This window comes from Nycticebus coucang, chromosome 16 (assembly GCF_027406575.1).
Source record: "Nycticebus coucang isolate mNycCou1 chromosome 16, mNycCou1.pri, whole genome shotgun sequence".
Classification (NCBI taxonomy): domain Eukaryota; kingdom Metazoa; phylum Chordata; class Mammalia; order Primates; family Lorisidae; genus Nycticebus; species Nycticebus coucang.
Window position 1 is genome coordinate 39,012,596 of NC_069795.1, and position 22,160 is coordinate 39,034,755.

General features: G+C 35.3%; 1 protein-coding gene and 1 non-coding gene across 4 annotated transcripts in view; one reads left to right on the forward strand and one right to left on the reverse strand.

The window, feature by feature from the left end:
* CADM2 (cell adhesion molecule 2) overlaps window positions 1–22,160 on the forward strand; it is a 1,073,247-nt gene that overhangs the window by 881,931 nt on the left and 169,156 nt on the right. The window lies entirely within an intron of this gene.
* On the reverse strand, window positions 204–310 carry LOC128568236 (U6 spliceosomal RNA). Its single transcript, XR_008375057.1, has one exon. It is a non-coding gene; the product is annotated as a U6 spliceosomal RNA (small nuclear RNA).

Below are 22,160 nucleotides of genomic sequence, written 5' to 3' on the forward strand. Positions count from 1 at the left end.
CCTTAACCTATGTGCTACTTATTATTTCTACAGGAACATGATAGACTATTTAATATTTGTGTTCTATACCATTAAATTACTATCAGAAACATATTCAATAATTATAGGCCTCACCATATTATGCTTAGTAATGAGTTGATTGGAAAAAACAAGATGGAAAATTTGAGATGATTTAGGTTTTTTCATTGAATAATATATTTATAATGCTCAATTTAATTAACTCTTGGAATTCTGTCATCCTTGCACAGGGGCCATGCTAATCTTCTTTGTATCATTCTAATGTTAGTATATGTGCTGCTGAAGTGAGCACAAAACTCATAGAATTCTGAAATAACAAAACAAAGAAATATTTTGTTAGTCTGTATCATTATAGTAAAAACCAAAAGCTTATCTATAAATCCCATTTAGGACAAATGAAGGGACAATGCTTGGGAAAGTAAGAGAAAATTGCCTGTTCCCGTTTTGTGCCAGGGAGGGATAGGCAAGTCAGGCTTCTGTGATAACCATGCAAGACATTTTCTGGAGGATGTTGTCTTAGTTCAGGCTGCTGTGACAAAGCGTCATAAACTGGTTGACTTATAAACAACAGGAATTTGTTTCCTACAGTTTCAAAGGTTGAAAGTTCAGTACCAAGGTGCTGGCACAGTTGGGTTCTGGGGGTGGCTCTCCAATGTTTTTTCACTATACCAACACGTAGCCTAAGGAGGGCAAGTCAGCTTTCTGGGGAAAATTTCCTGGCAGCTCTAATCTCATTCTTGAGGGTTCCATCCTCGTGACCCAATCACCTTCTAAAGTCCCCACTTCCAAATACCATCACATTTCAACATATTTTGAATTTTGGAGGAATACAAACATTTAGCTCCCTGTAGAGGTTAAGGCTCAGGTAAAAGACAAGGTAAAATTAAAAAGCAAGCAACCAGATTCTCTTATCTTGGGTGCTTGTAGGTAATGAGTTACAAAGTGGAAAGAATCCAAAGCTAACTATTGGCTCTACCATTAACTTTCAGTTCTAATTATTTTACTTAGTTTTGTGTTAGCAAAGGAGAAAAACCTGACAGCCTGTTGATGGGAAGTAAACATGTTTCGGTTGTAAAATTGTAGCATGGAGCCTCTCATAACATCTCTGCCTTTAGCTATGAGAAGGCTTAGTGTCTTTTACCAAAAGTGAAATATTCAGATAAATTGTGATAGCATATGCTTAACTGCTAATGAATAGAACCTCTATGTCTTAATACTGCATTTGATGAAACATGTTAAAAGATAGAATGTTCATTAATCCCTGAGGAATTATAACTTTTGTTTATTCAATTATATTACATTTAACACAGTTTTCTTGTTATAAAATGCCATCTGAACATCCATTATCATTCAGACACAAGCACTTCAAAGAGAACACTAATGGGCTTAAATTAGTCAAAGTCGGTGGCTTTCTGAAGTAAACTAACATTGCAGAATTACTTTTCCAAAATATATAAAGCAGTTTCATTTGAGCCTATAACAGAAAAAAAAATGAATAAAACTGAATTCAACTCACATATTTCATTCACATATTTTACTTGTATACTGCCCCAAGGAAGCCCAGATGGCTGAAATGTTGGCAGGTTTCTGCACCTGCAATGATAATAAACTACGCTGTTATTACCTGGAGCGCGTGAATTGAATGCAATTACACTTCACTCATTGTTATGTGCACTGGCAGGTCAACAGTTTATATTGTATTTTTATTGGATTAGCAAATGTTCCTTGCTGGACTTAGCTGAGTTCACCTGTGGCAATAGAATGCCAAAGGCCACTCGAGCACCTTCATGCTGACACATTAATCATTCACCTAAACTTCACATGGAGTGGCTTATTACTGTTACGGTATGTATGTGTAGATAAAAATCCCTATTGTCAAAATCCCCATTGTCATTTTAGTTTCTTTCTTTCCACATGTAAACATAATGGGGAAAATATACATGCTATCGTGCACTTTTCTAAGTGACATAATAATTTTCCTGTTATAAAAGCTTCTTGCAAATTGCTCTCACTTGACAACTCGCCTCCACCCCTAAACACTCTTCACCTTGTTGCCTTTTCTTCTCCTTTCTCTAAATCTAATTGCAATCATCGCTTTGTTAGAAATGCTTTTCCTGACTTTCCTTGGTGTGTAGTTGCTTATGTTACATGTTCTCAAAACATCCTAAGTATTTCCTTTGGTTTACTTTCATCAGGTTTTATGTTATTCTTATTTACATGAATTAAAAAGAAATTAGTGGAATTTTGATCAGAATCATCTTAAACTTTAAGGAATTGTTGTCATATTTATAGTAGCCATTGTTTTCATTCTACAAGTGAATTCTTTATTTAATTTTCCCCTCATTGCCATTTAATCTACTCATGTATTAAATTTTGAAAAATGCATACTATTTCTAATTTTTACTAATATTTGAGTAAATCTTTTAACTTTTATGTCGTGAACTTGTTTGAGTTTTTATGCTGTGAGACTATTGATATCTATGTATTTATTTTGAAATATAGAAGTACGATTAAGCACTAAAAAGAATTTCAATACATTCTTTTGGATACTGTTTACACTTAGTAGGAAATCCATTCATTCATTCAGAAATATTTCTTGATTACTTATTATGTACCACCACATGTTCTTCTCGGGAAGTAAAATGGGAAAAAATCTTGGACTGCATGGAGCTTACAGAAGTGGAGGGATCAGAGAGTAAGATAAATAAGTAACATTTATGTATATTATTTTATATGGCGATTCGTTTTATGAAGAAAAAATAAATAGGAATCACTTATTTTGGTGGGAATTTTAATACGAAATAGTGTCTTAGTCTTATTTGGGTTGCTATGGAAAAAAATATTATAAACCAGGTAGTTTATAAAAACAAAAGCTGTTTTCTCTCAGTTTTGGTTGTGGAAACTTCTAGACCAAGGTGCTGACATATTCAGTGTCTCATAAGGGCCTGCCTTATTGTTCATAGATGGCACCCTCTCTGTGCGTCCCCTCATGATTGGAGGAACGTTAGAGTTATTTGGGGCATATTTTATTAGGCACTAATGCAGAACATTCGTATGGGGATTAGGGTTTCCACATGTGAATTCTGAGGGGACACAAACATTCAGGCAATAACAACTAGGATGATCAGAAAAGAGCAAGAGCTCTGAAAAGTGAGAATGTAGCTGCTGTCGTCTACGAGCAGCAGTGAGGCCAGTGTGGCTAGTGAAGAGTGAGCAAGGGGAGAGAAGCAGTATGATCAGAGGTCACAGAGGGAGTGGTGAGAGAAGCAGATTGTGCAGAATCCAGTAGGCCATTATAAGAATTTGGGGGTTTACAGCGAGTAGAACTAAAGACTATTGGAAGTGTCTGAGCATAAGAATGATATAAACCGATGTTTGGCAGAATCACTCTGGCTGTTAGGTTGACATAAGCTAAAGGGGTAACCAGAAAGATCAGTTTGGAGTCTCAATAATCTTAGTGAGAGATATTTTGTCTTAAAGTAGGACGTTAGCCGTAGAGATGGTGAGAAGTGGTCAAATTCCTGCTCTGTAATTAGAATCAGAGCTAAAAGCGTTTGTTGACTGTTAGACATGGGAGGTGAGAGAAAGAGAGTAATCAAAGATGATGTCATGGTTTACGGCTATACACGGATGGAGTTGAGGTAAAATGGGATGGGGAGGAGTTGGGAGGATGTTAAGAAAGTCTGTTGAAACAGGTTAAATTGGAATTGCCCATCAAATGTTCAAGTGAGTATGTGCAGAAGTTCATATCCTCTGGAAATCAGACTTTATCCTCTGTGGCCTGTACAGATATAAATATCTGAGAAAATGGTTACACATTTTAAACATACTAGCTGATGTTTTACTTATTAGGTTTTGTTAATTGTGATAGTAATAAGAGAAATTCAACTTAAGCCTACTTATTTATCAGATGCTGAGATATAATGATTAACAATACATGTCTAGTTCTTGACTTTATCCAACTTAAAATATATTGGAATGAATAAAATATTTTATATTTGGTATAATTTGTTTCTTTTAATAAGTGAGTATAATTAATTCAAAGCTGATAATATTATAAAAAGTCAAAAGTAGCTTGAAATAAAATTCAATATATTTTTCTGGGTATATTATCAAAAAACATATATATTCACCCTCATCCCTCACCCCAGGTGGACATTTTTTTCTGTTGGTCAACCCAGTCTACTCCATGCTGCACAACTGCAACGATTTTCACTAATAAATAGCATGAACAAAAAATTAATTATGTAAGTTATTCATTGCTTGTTAGAACTATTTTTACTTTGGTCAGAGAAACAACTTTGATCTGGATCCTGTATATTTTATTCTCAAAACTTTCTTCAGATAATGATGTCTCATGTTATTTCAGTGAATTCATTTTCACTATTTTATTTAATGCTAAGATACTAACTATTGTACTTCTCATAATTAGAATACTTCTTATTTTCCTTTTAATTATTTCTGAATGCTTATCAAGAATGTACAATTTTATAATACCTTCAAAAAGCATTAGACAGAATCTTTCTTCCTAGATAACTCCAAGCACATTTGGATCTTTTATATTACACACTTTTTGTAGAACATTGGAGTTAAAATCCTAGGGAAAGTTTTTGAGTCACAATAATTAAAATACATTTTGAGACTGTTTCCAAACTTGTGACAACATAATGTGTATTAAGAATAATGGTGACAATATTAGTTTCCAAACTGAAAACAACATACATTTATATATTAATGTTTATTCGGTATAAAATGATCATAGTAACTCAAATTTTGCATGAAATAATTATAATTTTTAGTTAATCCATTAATGACCCATCATTTATGAGTAATACCAAATTTTAACTTTATAGAAGTTCATAGGAGCCACTGGACATCAAACTACTTGTAATAAATTATTTTTTCTTTTTCTTTTCCCTCCCTTCCTTCCTTCCTTCCTTCCTTCCTTCCTTCCTTCCTTCCTTCCTTCCTTCCTTCCTTCCTTCCTTCCTTCCTCTTTCTTTCTTCTAAGACAGAATTTCATTCTGTTACTTAGGCTAGAATGCTGTGGCATCCTCATAGCTCAAGCAACCTCAAATTCCCGGGATCAAACATTTCTCCTGCCTCAGCTTCACGAGTAGCTGTGACTATAGGCACCATGATGCCTGGCTAATTTTTCTATTTTTAGAACAGATGGGATCTTGCTCTTGTTCAGGCTGTCTTGAACCACTGAGCTCAAGTGATCATTCTCACCTGACCTCCCAGAGTGCTAGGATTACATGTGTGAGCCACTGTACCTGGCCTAATAAATTATTTTCCTGTAAGATGAAATATATGGTTAACATGGAGTGACATGTGTAGTAATCCAGGTAAGATATAAGGATGGCTTAGTCCATGGTAAAACCAATACAATACAGGTGTGATAAATTGTGAATTTGAATTTTGATTATAAAGCTGTCAACATTTGCTGATTTCATACCTCGTGGGTGAAAAATAAAAATGGAGGCATAAGAAGAACTCAAAAGTTGCTTTGCCCAAGAAACTCAGTATCTGGACTGTTTAGAGGTGTAAAAAACTGAAAGAGATGGTGTGGAGAGGAAATGCAATGGAGAACTCTGCTTTGAATATGTTCATTCTAACTGATTATTAGGTATTCAGTAGAAGCATCAAGTCAGTTGAATACTGGGTCATGGGTTGAGAGAAGACAGATGTTCAGGCTAGAGACATAAATATGGCAGTCAATGTATCGATGGCATTGAACCCATGACAGAGGAAGAAATCATTTTATATGCAGGTATAGGCATGAGTAGGGGAGTAATCTGAATTCTATTTAACTCAAGTGTGTTATTCCCAAGTGCATACACTGAAGTAAACAAGAAGTGAGGAAGATGAGAATGAGAGTGCTGTGGTTGGTGTGTCCTCTTTAAGCACATCTATAGCCCAAAGTGAAGGAGGGGAGAGGAGGGTGAGAAGGGAAGGGAGGCCAGGTGGGGGAGGGTAATCAGTGGAACCCCTCCTGTTGTGCATAATGCAAGAGTACATGCCAAATCCTTTAAGAGTAGAGTATAAATGTCTTAATGCAACAATTAAGTAAGAGAGGCGAAGGCTATGTTAACCAGTTTGATGTAAGCATTCCAAATTGTATACAAAATCAGCACATTGTACTCCATAAATGCATTAATGTACACAGGTATGATTTAATAAAAAATAAAATCATATTGAGGTTTAATTGACAATGTAGTGGTATTTGGAGATGAGGCCACAAAGAGGTGATTAGGTCATGAATGTTCTATGTTCTTGAATATATCCATGCCCTTATCACTGTAGTGGATGAATTATCCAGGAGTCTGACTCCCTTTGTTTTATTTCTGTCTTGATTGTTCGTTTGCCCTTCTGCCTCTCCGCCCTTCTGCCTCAGGATAATGTAGCAAAAGGTCCTCACCAGAGGCTGGCACATTGATACTGGACTTCCCAGTGTCTAGAATGATACATCTTTTAATAAATTCTCTAGGCTGTGGCATTCTGTTACAGCAGCAGAAACCTAATTAAAATAGGAAGTGGTCTTGGTCACAATGTGCCACCAAGGACACCTACAGCACTTGCTGACGCGTATTTGCTGAGCGAATGAATTTTAAAAACTGACCAGAACATCCAAGCTGACCAAGATGGGAAGGACAGCAAAGATGACAGTGAAAGAGTGGTAGTATTAAAGGATGAAAGGTTCTGGTCGTATTAAAGGAATCTCTGAGAGAGTGGACGGGAGGGGTGAGAGTTGATGTCAGCCAGCAGGATGTGTGGAATATGGAAGGGCTACATGTATTGTCTATGAAAAACGGAAAAATACATCCACAGAGACTAGCTGAGAGAGAGAGTGGAAGATGGGGTATTTTGATGATAAAGTCAAAGAACTAGAAGCATAATTAGAATTACTATCTACATGAAAATTAAAATCACCAGTTTCCTTCTCTTCGAAGCTTTAGATCGTAAGAGTTTTATCTTAATTGTTATTAGTCTCAAAAAATACGTTATGCATCATTTAATATGATTATGAGTTTTCCATCATTTGTTTGTTGATATGGCAAAATATGTTGATTGATATTCCCATAGTTATAAACACATTGCATTATTGGAATTAACTCCAATTGGTAAGTTTAGAGCTATGTGATCCTTTATATATACACCAGAGGATTCAGTTCCTTTGCATTCTTTGCATTTGTGTTCATGAGAGATTTGCCTGTAACTTTCCCTCTTAAGGTATTTCTTCAGTTTTGGTAAAGTGTCAGCAATTATTTGCCCAAGTAACTAATATGCCATTCAGTTTTGGTGTACTTTTAGATATACATATATGCAGGCTCTTAATTTAGCCTCTTCTCAACTGTTCCTATATTTTTAAAATAATATAGATAGATGGATATAAATATCTTCATCTTTCTGAGCTATCTGCCATTGAATCCCTCAATAATAGCAATAAATTCGCTAATTTCTTGTGACTATACTTTCTAACAGTATCTGAAATTACTTTTTCTATATTATCCTGTAGATTTTTCCTTTTCATTTCTGTTTTTGTTTAATAATATCTTACTTGATTTTAATTAAACTTATTCCTTTATTACTAGAAGCATCTAAAAAATACTTTATAATCTTTATACCACTAATCCATAATATTATTTTTATTCAATTTTGTTTTGTATACTCTTCCAAGTGAGAATTCTTTTTGTGTCTTTTTCCCTGTCTTCCTTCCTCTCTTTATTCCACCTCTCACTTTCTCCTTTCTGGGGTCACTCTTTCTGTCCTGTTGCACACTGTCTTATCTATTATCACTTAACTCTTTAGGCTTGCAGCCCAGACCCAGCTTTTCAATGGCATTCCAGGGTGTGAAGATCCAGTTAGAGAGGCAGTTTTGTTTGTTTGTTATCTGTCCATCTACTGTCATTTTGTTAATGTGTGTCAGTTCCCCAAATTTTAATCAACTCTTTGTAATCCTATAAAATTGAGTTTCCAAATCCACAAAGCTAAGAAACAGACATCGTGTTACAGTGAGAGAGTGGCAGTTCGGTTGGTCCTTGATTACAAGGCTGTGACTATGTCCCCACTCCTAAAGACTTGAAAGCTGTTCTAAACCACAGCCCGCGTGGTGGTGAGTTTTTGTATTAGCTTCCTTGCAAGAATTAGAGAGGCTTACTCTAAAAATCTGTCCCTGGGTGGCGCCTGTGGCTCAAGGGGTAGGGCGCCGGACCCATATGCCGGAAGTGGTGGGTTCAAACCCAGCCCCGGCCAAAAACCAAAAAAAAAAATGAAAATAAAACTCCGTCCCTGTTCCTGTTTCTGTCTTGGAGCATTTAAATCTCTTTTCATTCCCCAGGAGGAAACTTCAGACCTACAACTAAGCAAGCCTTAGAGCCTTAGTTGGTATCATTCTTCACCCATTACATGTTTGTTCTCTGCTTATCTTATTTGGAGGGCCAATTTGTGGATTGTTTTTTCTTCATATTTTAATGATTTTGTGAGTTAAAATATAAACTTTTGTACCATCTTATCTGAAAATACTGGTACCTCTGAATGGTGATGGGATATGTGTTTACAGGTAAAATATAAAATATAATGCAGGATACAAACAAATAACTTCCTAGTGAGTTGCATTGGAATTTTCAGGAAAACTTTTGAAAAATTTACAGTTGGATGTGGAAAGTTTATTTCTGCCAAATGATAATATGAATATACCATGTTTGAATACTTATAGCCATGTCCATTTTTTCATGATTCTAAGCTGTGACTTAAGCTGTGTTACTTCACAGCTGATAGTTAAGCTATAAATGGACACAGGTACGTGCACAAAGCCACTCTTAGGGACCTGGTGAATGGACAAAATAATATTACAAGGAAACAGTAACACTTCATAAAATTAGATGTACACAGTAATTACATCATAAAATACATACATGAAATGAGAACTATATTTAAAGAATTCAGAAAAATTATTCCAATGAGAGTGGAAAACAGTATTTCCATGCGGAAAAACTATGAGATAGATAGCCTTTCAAAATAAACAATTCAGAACTGGGCAGTTTGCAGGCAGAACCCTGCAGACAGAGGCAGCCATAGGAACAGAGCCCAGAAAGTGGCCGCATTTTTTCAGGCATACTGGTACTTACTTACATTTTGCTAAGAAGGGCAAAATAAATGTCAGTGGGGAGAGGCCAGAATATATTTGCATGTATAAAAATACATGTTTCTCTTCTGGCCCTAGCCACAGTGTTATTAGATCTGTCCTTTCTTTTTTTTTTTGTAGAGACAGAGTCTCACTGTACCACCCTCTGTAGAGTGCCGTACCCTCACACAGCTCACAGCAACCTCCAACTCCTGGGCTTAAGCGATTCTCTTGCCTCAGTCTCCCGAGTAGCTGGGACTACAGGCGCCCGCCACAACGCCTGGCTATTTTTCTGTTGCAGTTCGGCCAGGGCCGGGTTTGAACCCGCCACCCTCGGTATATGGGGCCGGCGCCTTACCGACTGAGCCACAGGCACTGCCCCATTAGATCTGTCCTTTCTTTTGCTGGAGCTAATTCTTTGACCTTTTATCTCCTTCAGCCTGTTTCAGCTTCCTATACAACTTCCTATACAGCCTGTTTCAGCTTCCTATATAACTTCCTATACAAAGTTTCCAAAATAGTTTTCTTAACTCATCAGATCTTATTTAATTACTTTCTATCCCTAGTTCTGATTTGTGAAATTTTTTGCCACATTATCATTCACTTGTGTTCATGTTGCTTTGCAATTATCACCTACATATTTTATATCTGTACATTTAATCTCCTTCAGATTTGCAAACTCTTAAAAATCAGTACAGGCACTCACTACTTCTTCGGAACTTCCTCCATACATATTCAAGGTTTTGTGAGAACATTCTCATTAATCATTGATTTATTTATTTGGAAGACTATGTATTAGGAAATAGAATTCACATTCTTGGTGTCCTTCTTTGCCTTTTTACTCTCCCTTTAGTTTGTCTCTATTTTTTTCTGCTTTCTTCCATTAGGACTCTCCTCCTCTCTCTCCTCCTGAACACCTAAATGTGTTTGTATACATGCACACGTCGATAAACACACAGAACACACATCCACCCTCACACAGACATGCGTTCATTCTATACAAATAGTACTTCAAGAAACAGTCATTTCTAAGAAAGTTAAGAACGTATCATATAATCACACTTTGAATTCCCTTATTATTATTTGTTTAGGTAAAGACATCTTAGAAAGCTATAGAAGTAAGGTATCTTTAAAACCATCAGTACTGTACTTTTATATAGAAGGAAGGTATCTTTAAAACCATCAGCACTGTACTTTTATATAGTATAAAAGGTGGGAAATGTATATCTAACAGTGTCTATGTGCTGCCGATCAACTCCCTTCTTTCATTAGTCTCAGATAGAAGATAAACAACAAGATTGACAGTTTTGTGTCCTTTGCTGTTTTGTGTCCCCATCACAGACAAGAAGGTTTTATGTCATCACTCAAGCCTGTCACATTGGGCTTATGCTCCCATGAGTCTTAAAGACTGTTTTCTTTCTAATCCTGACAAATAAATACACAGATCACATATTGTATATATTATTTTATTATGCAAATGTTTCCTATAATACAATGTCCTTCACAGATGATAACATTTATGCTGCTGCCCAGGAGCATATAGATGTGCTTTGTTAAATAAATGAAAAGCAAGTATGAAAACACAAGAGAATTTTCTTTTTCAAAATGAAGAAACTATAATGAATTTCTACATCCGTATAACATGTGAACCAGCATAATGCATTTTATCGTCTTTATCATATAATCTCCAGGTATTTAGTGCTATAAGAAGAGTACTTTTCAATAATTTAAACTATGCATATTTTATGAGTGATATTTCCTTAAATAACATATATTTGTTCAGAAATTTGATATCTCATCTTGAGTGATGATAAAAATGGTGAAGTAGGAAGAGGAAGGAGACTTTGTCTTGAATAATATGGTAAATAACACCTTACTTTTCCTTTTTGTTACATTTTCTGGAACTTTATCTCCTTCCACATCGTCTCATTCTTACATTTTGCAATGAGATTTTATGGCATGTTTATTGTTAAAACACAAATAAGTGCAATAGTTCTGTACCTAGCAAATAGTCCATTTCAATAACCATGTAATAAGTTACCAACAATATAATTTGCTATTTTTATTCTATAGTTTCTTAAAGTATTCTCCTTTAATTTTTTAAATAGATATAATACTACATAGTTGATAAAAATTAGAAATCTCACAAATCTTCGAATCCTCGAAGAAGTAGGAAAAGAGTCCTACATTCTCTCATTTCATCAGTTCATTTTTTGTGTTATCATAGACTCGACACCTTAATAAACACTTAGTTTTACATCCTTCTGGTTTTCAATCCATTATATCATTTCTCTATTGCAACGGTTTTCATGCTTTTTATATGAAGACTTTCTAATATTCCATCAAAAAGTTTATTTGTTAATTTTAGATATTAATATGTTTATACCTTTTTGTTATTATAAAAATGCTCTGGTGACTATATTTTTGTGTAAATATTTATTAAAACTGAAATAACATCTACTAGGATAGAGAGCCCACGTCGATATTTTCCTGTAATTGATAGTCTATTATCTCGATTTTCTTCCTTTCTGGCTAATGATTTTCTTGAGAAAAGTAAATAGATGGCATTTTTCTGAGAACTTGCATTTATAAAAAGTTTTTCTGTTGCAATGTTGTGTGCAAGATAAATTGATTGGTTATAACATTTTGTCTTATAACCTTTCATCCTCCAAGTTGTGATGAAATTGCTCCTTTGTTTTTGAGATTTGATAGTTTTTTATAATGAAGACACAGGCTAGTTTTAGTCATGGAAATTACGCTACTTAAAGTTGTCATAGTGATACAGACAGAATTTTCCTGCCAGGTCCTTGGTCTCAGGAATCAAAGTATGAATTCCTGGACTGCAAGTAAGTGAAAGCAAGAGAATTTACTGGGAAGGAAAGAGGAAGGCCTCCAGGGCAGCAGAAGTGGCCCCAGGCAGGCTGGTCTTTTTGGCTCTTTGTCTAGGTGATACAAGATCTCCTCCATTCAGGGCTAGAAAAGGACCCCATTCTCTAGACCCAAGAAAACAGGTTTTTTCTCACCAAACTGCACTCTCTGAATACAAGACAGACAGGAAAAAAGCAGTTTTCTCAGTATTTCATGTAAGCTGGGCTTCTCCTGGAGTAGACTTCCTGCCATTTTTGCCCTCAGCTGGAGGGACTACATTCATTTCTTAATTCACTCATTTATTTGCTCATCAACATTGAAGTCTGCCAAGTCCCAGCCAAATGTAATTCTTAGGATACCCTATTTACAAAACAGTATAAATCCCCAAGACAAAAGACTCTCTCAGGGATTTCCCACTTGGGTATCCCACCTGCCAGAGGCTCTGGTGCCTTTTCTTCCCTCTCTATTCCTTTCTATTTAAGAAATTCCATCTTATCACTCATCTTGGTGGTTCTTCAAATATCTGAGACCAAGGACCAACTGCAGAAAGAAAACATGGAAGACATTATGGGTTTTTAAGCCTTAGGTGTTCCCCTGGTTATCGCTGGCACACCTTGGTTGGCTCTTTCAAATTAAAGTGGCTTGAGGTAATTGCTTCTCGGCTCACTGTTCTCTTTGCCCAGTCCCCTTCGGGGTCTTTCTTCCTGATATGTCCCACCCAGCTACAGCTGTCAATTAATGGTTGTGTGGGCAACTTGGGCACTCAGAGGCACTTATGAAACTTTCTGCTGGGTATTTTCCAGGCCTGTTGGTTGTGCCTGGACCCTTCTCTTGCACCCTCCTTCTTCCCTGGGCCCCATTTCCCTGTCCCTGCCTAAAAGCTTTTTGACTCCAATCAATAGCATATTCTCAGTGATTTCTGGGTGTGTGTATATAACTTTTGTTTGTCGTGTTTGCTTTACCTTTTCTTCTGTTTTCTGAGAGATTTCATGTCAGTTTTCTGTATCAGGTTCCGCTCTGCACTACATTTGTGGTTTTGACAGCTGTTAGTTTGGACTTAATTCTAATTGTTTTTAAGTCTAATTCTATCATCAGACTTATATTTGGTAAGGTATGGGATACTAGTATTCGTATTAGTAAATAGGAAGGGACGCGAGTGTTATGTTTAAGAGATTATAGGTTCTAAAGTCACTGCCTGAATTCCCATCCAAGCCCTGCTCTGTGTTAGCTATGTAACTTTGAACACATTACCCCATCTCTTTGATGTTTAGGTTTCTCATCTTTAGAGGAACAATACTAGTATCTGTGTTGGTGCACTATTCTGAGGATAGAAGGTGGAAAATCTATATAAGCACTTAAAAATATTTTGCCAGCTAGTGCATACTCCATGAATTCTAGCAGCCATTCACATTACTCTTCTCTCTCCAGCATCATCATCTTCATGAGCTTTTTCCTCCCTGAGCTGCCCGAGTTCCTGGAACCACCATTGAGGAGGCATTAATTCCATCTACTGCTCTTCTATTGAGCACATGGTTGCAGTCAACTAATTCTTTAAGAATCTCTTCATTTGTTTTCAATACCTCATTTTAAAGTACCATTATTAAAGGACCATTATTTATGGTCCTTTTGGGAAATCTTCAGAGGTATTTTCATAGTGGGTCTGTTCTAAAAATATGTTGTGGAGTAAATAAAGGAAGTATAGTTTTATAGTAAATTATATCTAAAACGTGTATTTTTTTTTCTTGTTTCCTCTTGCTTTGGAAGACTGTTTCATATAATATTTCATTTCATGTGGTCCTCGTTATCTCGGTGAGAGTGTTCTAAGAGAGAGCTAGGATCTTTCCACAGTACAAGGTAGTTGTTGCACTGCCTGAATATCCAAAGCCAAGTCAAGCTCAAAGCCTGTAAGATTTGAGATCTCTAAGATTCCTATGACAGCTGTGGAGTCAGCAAGTACGGGGGACTCTGAAGCAGTTATATATCTCCCTATGGCTTTTTCTCTCAAAAATTAGTAAGAGTAGTGTGTGTCCAGAGCTTCCTCTCTGGGATTCAGGAGCCACCTCCATGTTATATCTCATTTCAACCGAGCTACAAAGTAGGATTCACAGTTACTGCTGTACCACAATGTGCTCTTTTATTATAGAGTTGAAGTTATGTGTCTAATTTAATGTACATTTTTTCCTAATCTTTTTAGTAAGTTTTGGAACATTTCTTATGTGAATTACTGAAAAATAAGCCCTTATTATACTCACTCCTGAATGACCTTTATCAAATTAACTATCATCAGTTACTTTCCCTGTGTTCTAGGCCTCACAACTTCAATTATTTTATTGGTACATTGGCTTTTTGTCCCACTCCCTCTTCAGTTGCCTTTCCTAATTATTATTTATTTATACAATTATTTATATATTCAATGTATGTATGTAATTGCATGTATTTACGTAAACTGTATATAGTTAGATACATAATTATGAAGTATTTATACATATATGTAAGATAAATTTGCTCAAATTTTCTAAAATTTTATATTTTAGTTGTAGTAATGCATTAAGATATGTTGCTTCTTTTTATAGTCACTTCATTCACTTGTCTTTTGCTAAAATTTGTCATAACTAAAATTTAAGTGCCATGAATGTTTTACACATTGAGTGTCTTGATCTGTTTAATTTTGCTATAACAGAATATCACAGTTTAGATAATTTATAAACAATAGAAGTCGGCTGGGCATGGTGGCTCATGCCCATAATCCTAACACTCTGGGAGGCTAAGGTGGATGGATTGCCTGAGCTCACAGGTTCAAGTCCAGCCTGAGCCAAAGCAAGACCTCATCTCTAAAAATATCTGGGCATTATGGCAGGTGCCTGTAGTCCCAGTTACTTGGGAGACAAAGGCAAAAGAATCAATTGAGCCCAAGAGTTTGAAGTTACTGTGAGCTATGACGCCATGGCATTCTACCAAAGGCAACAAAGTGAAACTCTATCTCCAAAAAATAAATAAATAGAAGTTTGTTTGTTTATTTATTTATTTTTTGAGACAGAGTCTCACTATGTTGCCATCAGTAGAGCGCTGTGGTGACACAGCTCATGGCAACCTCAAACTCTTGGGCTTAAACAATTCTCTTGCCTCAGCTTCCCAAGTAGCTGGGATTACAGGCGCCCGCCACAACACCCAGCTATTTTTTTTGTTGTTGCAGTTGTCATTGTTGTTAGCTGGCCCGGGCTGGGTTCAAACCCGCCAGCCTCGGTGCATGTGGCTGGTGCTGTAACCATTGTGCTACAGGCACTGAGCCAAGAGAAATTTTAAAAGAAATGGTAAGATATTTCAAAGTTATGAACTGAAGTTGTGACTATGCCAACTCTCCCCAACATTGATCCATATATTTAAAACAATCCCACTATCATTCCCTGTAGGGTTTATATATGTATGTGTAACTTGACAAGCTGATTCTAAAATTTATGTAGAAATGCAGAAACACTGAGAACACAAAAATAATCTTGAAAAAGAAGAATAAAGCTACAGGCACTGAGCCAGAAGTTCATTTAGCTCACAATTCTAGAGGCTGAAAAGTCTAAGAATGTGGTGTCAGCGTGTGGTAAGGGTCTTTGTGGTGTATCAGCCCATGGCAGAAGGGGAAGCAAGCATTTAAAACAGAACGTACCTCCAAAATTCCAATTTTAAATAGGCATTAAACCTTGTGAAAGGTCCACCTCTTAATACTGTTAAAATAGCAAATAATTTCAACATGAGTTTTAGAGGGGATTTTCAAACAATAGTATTGACAAACTTCTAACCATTAGCATTAAATATAATATAAATTAGATTTTTCAGCCAATTTAGATCGCTAGAATAAAGAAAAATGAAATTACATTATACACAATGAAAGAAAATTCGAACATTATAGACAGTGCTTCAATTTATGTTTAAAAAGTAGGATGCCATCTCTCAAATTCCACATAGTAACTTGTAATTGTTAAAAGTATTTATTGCACTCTGAGGTTTATCAATTTCTCATGAAATGTTTGACATATGCAGGAAGATATTAGAGAAACAATATTCATGATCCACAGTAACTCATTGAGTTTTTAAAGATGGTAATTTTTTTTTGTTCTGTGAAAGATTTCCCAATACTTCCTTCCCTGAAAAGTGGGAAAATTAATGAGAGGTGGAGGAATTGGGAGAGGAAAGAAAGATCAAAATTAAGTGGTTAATCTTTAAGTCACAAATGTATATTGGTAAAGAAAAATAATAAACATGTTTCATAGAAACTTGTAAGCTAAAAAAAATATATATTATTATTATGAATAAATAAATAAATAAAAGTTCCAAAAAAATAAAAATAAAAAAAACAGGGTAAGAGATTGCTTGCCATGATTATTAAAAAAAAAAAGAAAAGAAAGAAATTTATATTAGATCAATAACTTTGATGGTTGTGACTACGTTTCTAAAATGGAAAAAAATGAATAAAATTATTTTCTTAACTATACCTATACACATTATAGTAGTATAGAAAAAGGTTTCAAAGTTTTCATAATCTAAGAAATTTTTTTTTATTTTACCTAATAATGATGTCCCCTTAATAAAGACAAGACAGTGAAAAATTTAATCTAAATTTGGCCTATAGAAAATGCAACTTTGGGATTATTAGTATTGTGAACATAGTCATTTCCTTCCTGTGTGGCAAGCACCAACTGAAATGCTTTCACAAAATATGGAATCCTATAAATTTGTAAGATTACAAATATCAAGGGCTAGCTTCTCTATCTAACGAAAGCAGATTTTTTTTATTCCCAATGTACTTTTGTGTATACATTTTCATAATAACACGATATATAATCTTGTCTCTTTGATACAAATGCTGTGAGAGTTACACCACGTGGCTACATCTGGTGGCTTTATGGTTAGATATAAAAAATAAATTTCATATGTCTATGTGGAGACCAATATAATGTAGTCATTAGAAAGAACGAATGCTTATAAAAATTCTGTCGTTCCAATACCACATCATTTTCGTGTTGGGTGGATCCAGGCCAGTAGTGAGCAGTGTCACATGGTGAACTGTATCAAACACGGAAAGGTATTTTCTCAAGGAGAATAAGAAATAATGTGACAAACACCTAGGGAAATAGTGTGTTTTGAAGAAGCAAACAAATATTCATGGAGTTTTATGCATAGTGGATGGAGAGGAAACATTTAAAAGGTCATAAATGTGTTTAAAAATGTGTTTTAGATGGGTATAGCTATTTAATTTTGGTGATTCATTGGTAATAGTCTTCTCTTATAAAAAATACCCCTATTGAACATAAATAACGTTGGTATGAAATTAAAATTCTATCCCTGAAAACTTTTCTTCAAATAGTGACAGTTTCCGAATTTATTTCTTAGGTTCTGTTTGCATTTCTGTTCTAAAACTACATTTATTATGGTTTCCGTCAAAATTCTGTCCAGGTTGAAACTTGGTATACTGAATAGTAGCTCTGGAGCAATGTTTGTTTTTAACAATTTTACTAAAGATTGATGTAGATTGTTTTTATGCTGTATGACTGTAAAAGAACTAAAGGAAAAAGGATTCACTAGTTTGATATTTCATTCTGCCCATGTGTTGTAACATTTCCCTCCCCAGCAATCTACAGTACTGCTACAAACAGCACACCAATGACTTAATGTATTAAATAAGATTGCGTGGGGCTATCAGCAAATAAAATAAGAGTTTGATAACAACAACAATAGTCATTAGAATACTCCCTTTCTCTTTTTGACAATATCTATTTTCACATCATGCATTTCAACATATCAAATGTAAGTTCTGGTGAGAGTTGAATTTTAGATTTATGGCCCATCTGTAAGCTTTATTATAGTTCACTCAACTTAATTCCCCTTTCTGATATATTAGGATACACGTTTAATTAGAAGAAAAATGATTGCAGTATAGCATAGCAAAGTTGTCCTCACTGAAGCTTCAGTATTTTTGTGTTGGTTCTGACCCCTGGGGAAAGTAGAAATTTCAGCTGAAAAAACAGAGGCTGGCGGCGTGCATGAGTCAATTTGCTTAGTAACCAATTCCAGAGAAATCAACAGGAGCAAAGCAGACCCTTAGAGCTGGGTGGACAATGTGCAGAGAGGCTTGTTACAGAAGTTGGCAAATAGCAGAATCTTGGTCTGGACAACCTTAGAGAACAAAATCAGGAGTCTATTTCTTAGCAGAAGGAAGCAAAACAAAACTTAATATTGGAATAATAAGCCTTATGGTTAGAGTTCTTAGATACATCAATCCATAGGTAGAACTTGGCTCACGGTGCTAACACATCAAACCCCCTGTAGGAATCAAGTTGGGACTCCTTGGTGAGGGGGAGATGTACATTGACAATGAAGAAAATAAAGATTGGTACCCAGTGATTTGTGACATCCCATCAGACCTGTGATGGGAACTAACTTTAGAAAATGGAACTTGCTGATTAGAGAATAAATGATTATTAATACTTTTAAATGTGTACATTGATTGTCTTGGCTAAAGTTCTTTCTATAGGTGTAAAAAGGTACCCTTTTGAGGCATTAGTTATATTAATAGTTAGAACTTAAGTAGCCAAGATGACTCTTGAAGTGATTTTGGTCATCCTGATATTTTTACTTTAGTATGTGTTTATAAAGTGTAATGAATTATAATGATAAAATAATCCAAGTTATAATATTTCACTGAATATTCAGGATTGTCTAAAATGCTGTTAATGTGTACCATTATAGAATGTTATATTAATATACGACACAAAATATTGATAACAGAATATTCAATTTTGTATAATAAATTACTACTAGATGTCTATTTGTACCATGGCTTGTACCATGGCCTATATGAGGTCTTATGGGAAATACAAAGATGTATAACATAATCTTAATTTGGGTAAGTTTTATGTCAAATGGATGAACTAGAAAAACTGTAAAAGCAATAAAATTGTTACTTGCATTTTAATATTCTTAAAAGAGATTACAGAATGACTTTATTGTTTGGTTGTTTTTGAGACAGAGTCTCAGTATGTTGCCCTTGGTAGAGTTCTGTGGCATCACAGCTCACAGCAACCTCAAACTCTTGGGCTTAAGCAATTCTCTTGCCTCAACCTCCCAAGTAGCTGGGACTACAGGCGTATGCCACAATGCTCAGCTATTTTTTGTTGTAGTTGTCATTGTTGTTTGGCTGGCGTGGACTGGGTTCAAACCACCAGCTCCGGTGTATGTAGCTGGCACCCTAGCTGCTGAGCTATAAGTGCCAAGCCATGACTTTATTTTTTACATAAAGACATTTAAAAAAGTAATGTAAGCTTCTTAAAATGTGACATAAGATATTATTCACTGGAAACAAATTAATAGGTATTTCAAAAATATATATGATATATATATTTTTTCTGGCAAAAAATATATTATCACTTTTATAAATAAAACACTTGAGGGAGGAATGCTATAAATGCAAATATTCACAAATTGCTAGCAGGTTCATGAATAAATAATGCCATGTAAATTCAGTAGTACTGTTGTTATTAATTTAACTTGCTTTAAAACTAATTAATATATGATTTATTAAATATGCCAGTACATTCTTTTATAAATAGGTATAAAATGTAAGTAAGATCCTCCAAGTAATTGTCTTAGAAATTTTTATTTTACCCAGTATGAATCCCAAACATACATGCATTTTTATGATTGATGAATCATTTAAAACCAATGGTATATAGGTAAAACTATTTTATCCTGAGTAAAACATTATTTAATAGTTTTATTCTTTGGTCAGTGCTTCTTATTTTCAGCCATGGTTAAATCTTTCAGAATTCAGAGTTTTGAATCATTAAATCACGTCACCAGTTGGTGGCAGCCACATCACCACTCAGGAGGCATAGTATGGCGGAGACACTTATCCCATTAGCTTATTTTTAATCTCTGTGATATGGGACTAATCTCCTTTTCTTGTCATTATATTTGCTCATTTCTTCTCTTCAATTATTCATCCTAGCGTAATGTTTTAAAGTATGTTTAAATGAAAAGTTTGAGTTTTTACTTAATATTAAAAAAGATGGGCAGCGCCTGTGGCTCGAAGGAGTAAGGTGCTAGCAGCATATACCAGAGGTGGTGGGTTCAAACCTGGCCCCGGCAAAAACTGCAAAAAAAAAAACCAGAAAAAAAAGATGTTTCACTAACGTTTAAACATTATAAATTCTTGAAGGGAGACTCTTTTTAAAATATTGAAGTCACTTCAAGTGACAATATTATAATTCTTTCTTTAAGGTGACTATATATTTGGGGCTTACTGAATTGAAAACTTAAATAATATGGATGGTCTCTGATTACCTACTGTTTTGTGCTCATTTAAAAACCATAAATAAAATGACAATATTTTCAAAGATCAACCATTTGGTATTTCAAATCATTTTTCAGTGAACTATCATGCAGTTCAAAATTCGTGTAGCATAATGTTTCTAGCTGTTTTCTGCTCAACAGTGTCTAAAGGGACACTTATTTCCTCTGTTCTTTGTTTTTTTTTTTTCATCAACTTCTCTCCCATGGGGGATCGTGTGGAGAAATACCGAAGAGGACTTCCTAGTTCAGTTCACTTTTGCTCTGTTGTCATCATATATAGACAGAGTATAGCTCTCAATTTCAATTCTAACTGTTCACTGAATACCTACTGTGCAGGTAGCGATAGCTCAGGGTGCTGAGATAGGATGACAAGGTTTCTGTTCACAGTGCCCCCGTTGAGTTACAGTACTGGATATCCCTCTTTGGGCTATTCAAGGTTTTCCCTTATTCTTTCAGACTTGAAATACTGTTTTAAAGTGAATTGTAGACGATATCATAAACATTTATGAATTAGAAATGATTAACATTATGGATATAGGATGTGCTTAAAATATTCTCTCCAGTGAAATGTCATGAGATAGCCCTATTGTTTAGCAAATGAACTATGGTCGAACCTGTGTAAGTTGACCACCCAAGAGACTGTAACAAGCTGGTCAACATGCAGAGGTGGTCAACAGAAGGAGCGAGGCCTACTGGGCTGAAACATCCATGTGGTGCATGTCTGGTCTATGAAAATTAGGTCAACTTAAGGAGGTGGTCAATATAAGGAGGTGGTCAACTAGGGAGGTTCTGCTGTATTAAAAAAACTTACACGATAAATATCCCATGTACTAATTTTGATGTTTTCTTGACATTTGGTAATACATCATCAATTTTTAAATGGACGTGCATATATGCCAGTTCTAAAATTCTAAACCTTATTGTTATACTTTCACTATGACATATGGAATTGCAATTATTATCTTCACCTAACATACATGACACTAAGGCACATGATATTTAAGTGATTTGCTCAGATTCATATGGTTAATCAACAAAGAAGCTTACATCACCTATAAAGATATACAACTACTGCATGTCCATAAAAATTAAAAATAATCATTTTTTTAAAAGCTTACATTCAAATTTAGGTATCCTAATTTTCTTTTTTTTTTTTTGTAGAGACAGAGTCTCACTTTATGGCCCTCGGTAGAGTGCCGTGGCCTCACACAGCTCACAGCAACCTCCAACTCCTGGGCTTAAGCGATTCTCTTGCCTCGGCCTCCCAAGTAGCTGGGACTACAGGCACCGGCCACAACGCCCGGCTATTTTTTGGTTGCAGTTTGGCCGGGGCCAGGTTTGAACCTGCCACCCTTGGTATATGGGGCCGGCGCCTTACCGACTGAGCCACAGGCGCCGCCCGGTATCCTAATTTTCAAAGTCTAGTTTGAGTTAGTCAAGGGTGATGATAATCATAAAAACAACTCCAACTAGTATATAATTTAGTAAGCTAAAATAATTGAAAGATTGCAAATACTCAAATATATAGGCTGTTAATAGGATGCCAAATCCAAACTATTTTAATAATATCATTATTAAAAATGTGTATTTTAAGACACTTTATACACTACATGCTATCATTCAGTTCCCTTAATCTAAAGATGAAAGGAATCAGAAATTATTATCCACTGGAAACTTGACTTCATGCAAGTGTCTAAAGCTAGGTCTTTGGATTCCAAAGTCTGTGCTTTTAGCTTCAGTCCATGAAAATGGTTTAAATATACAAGTTTTATGTTTGTAAGTGTTGAGTAATTCAGTTTGACTTTGG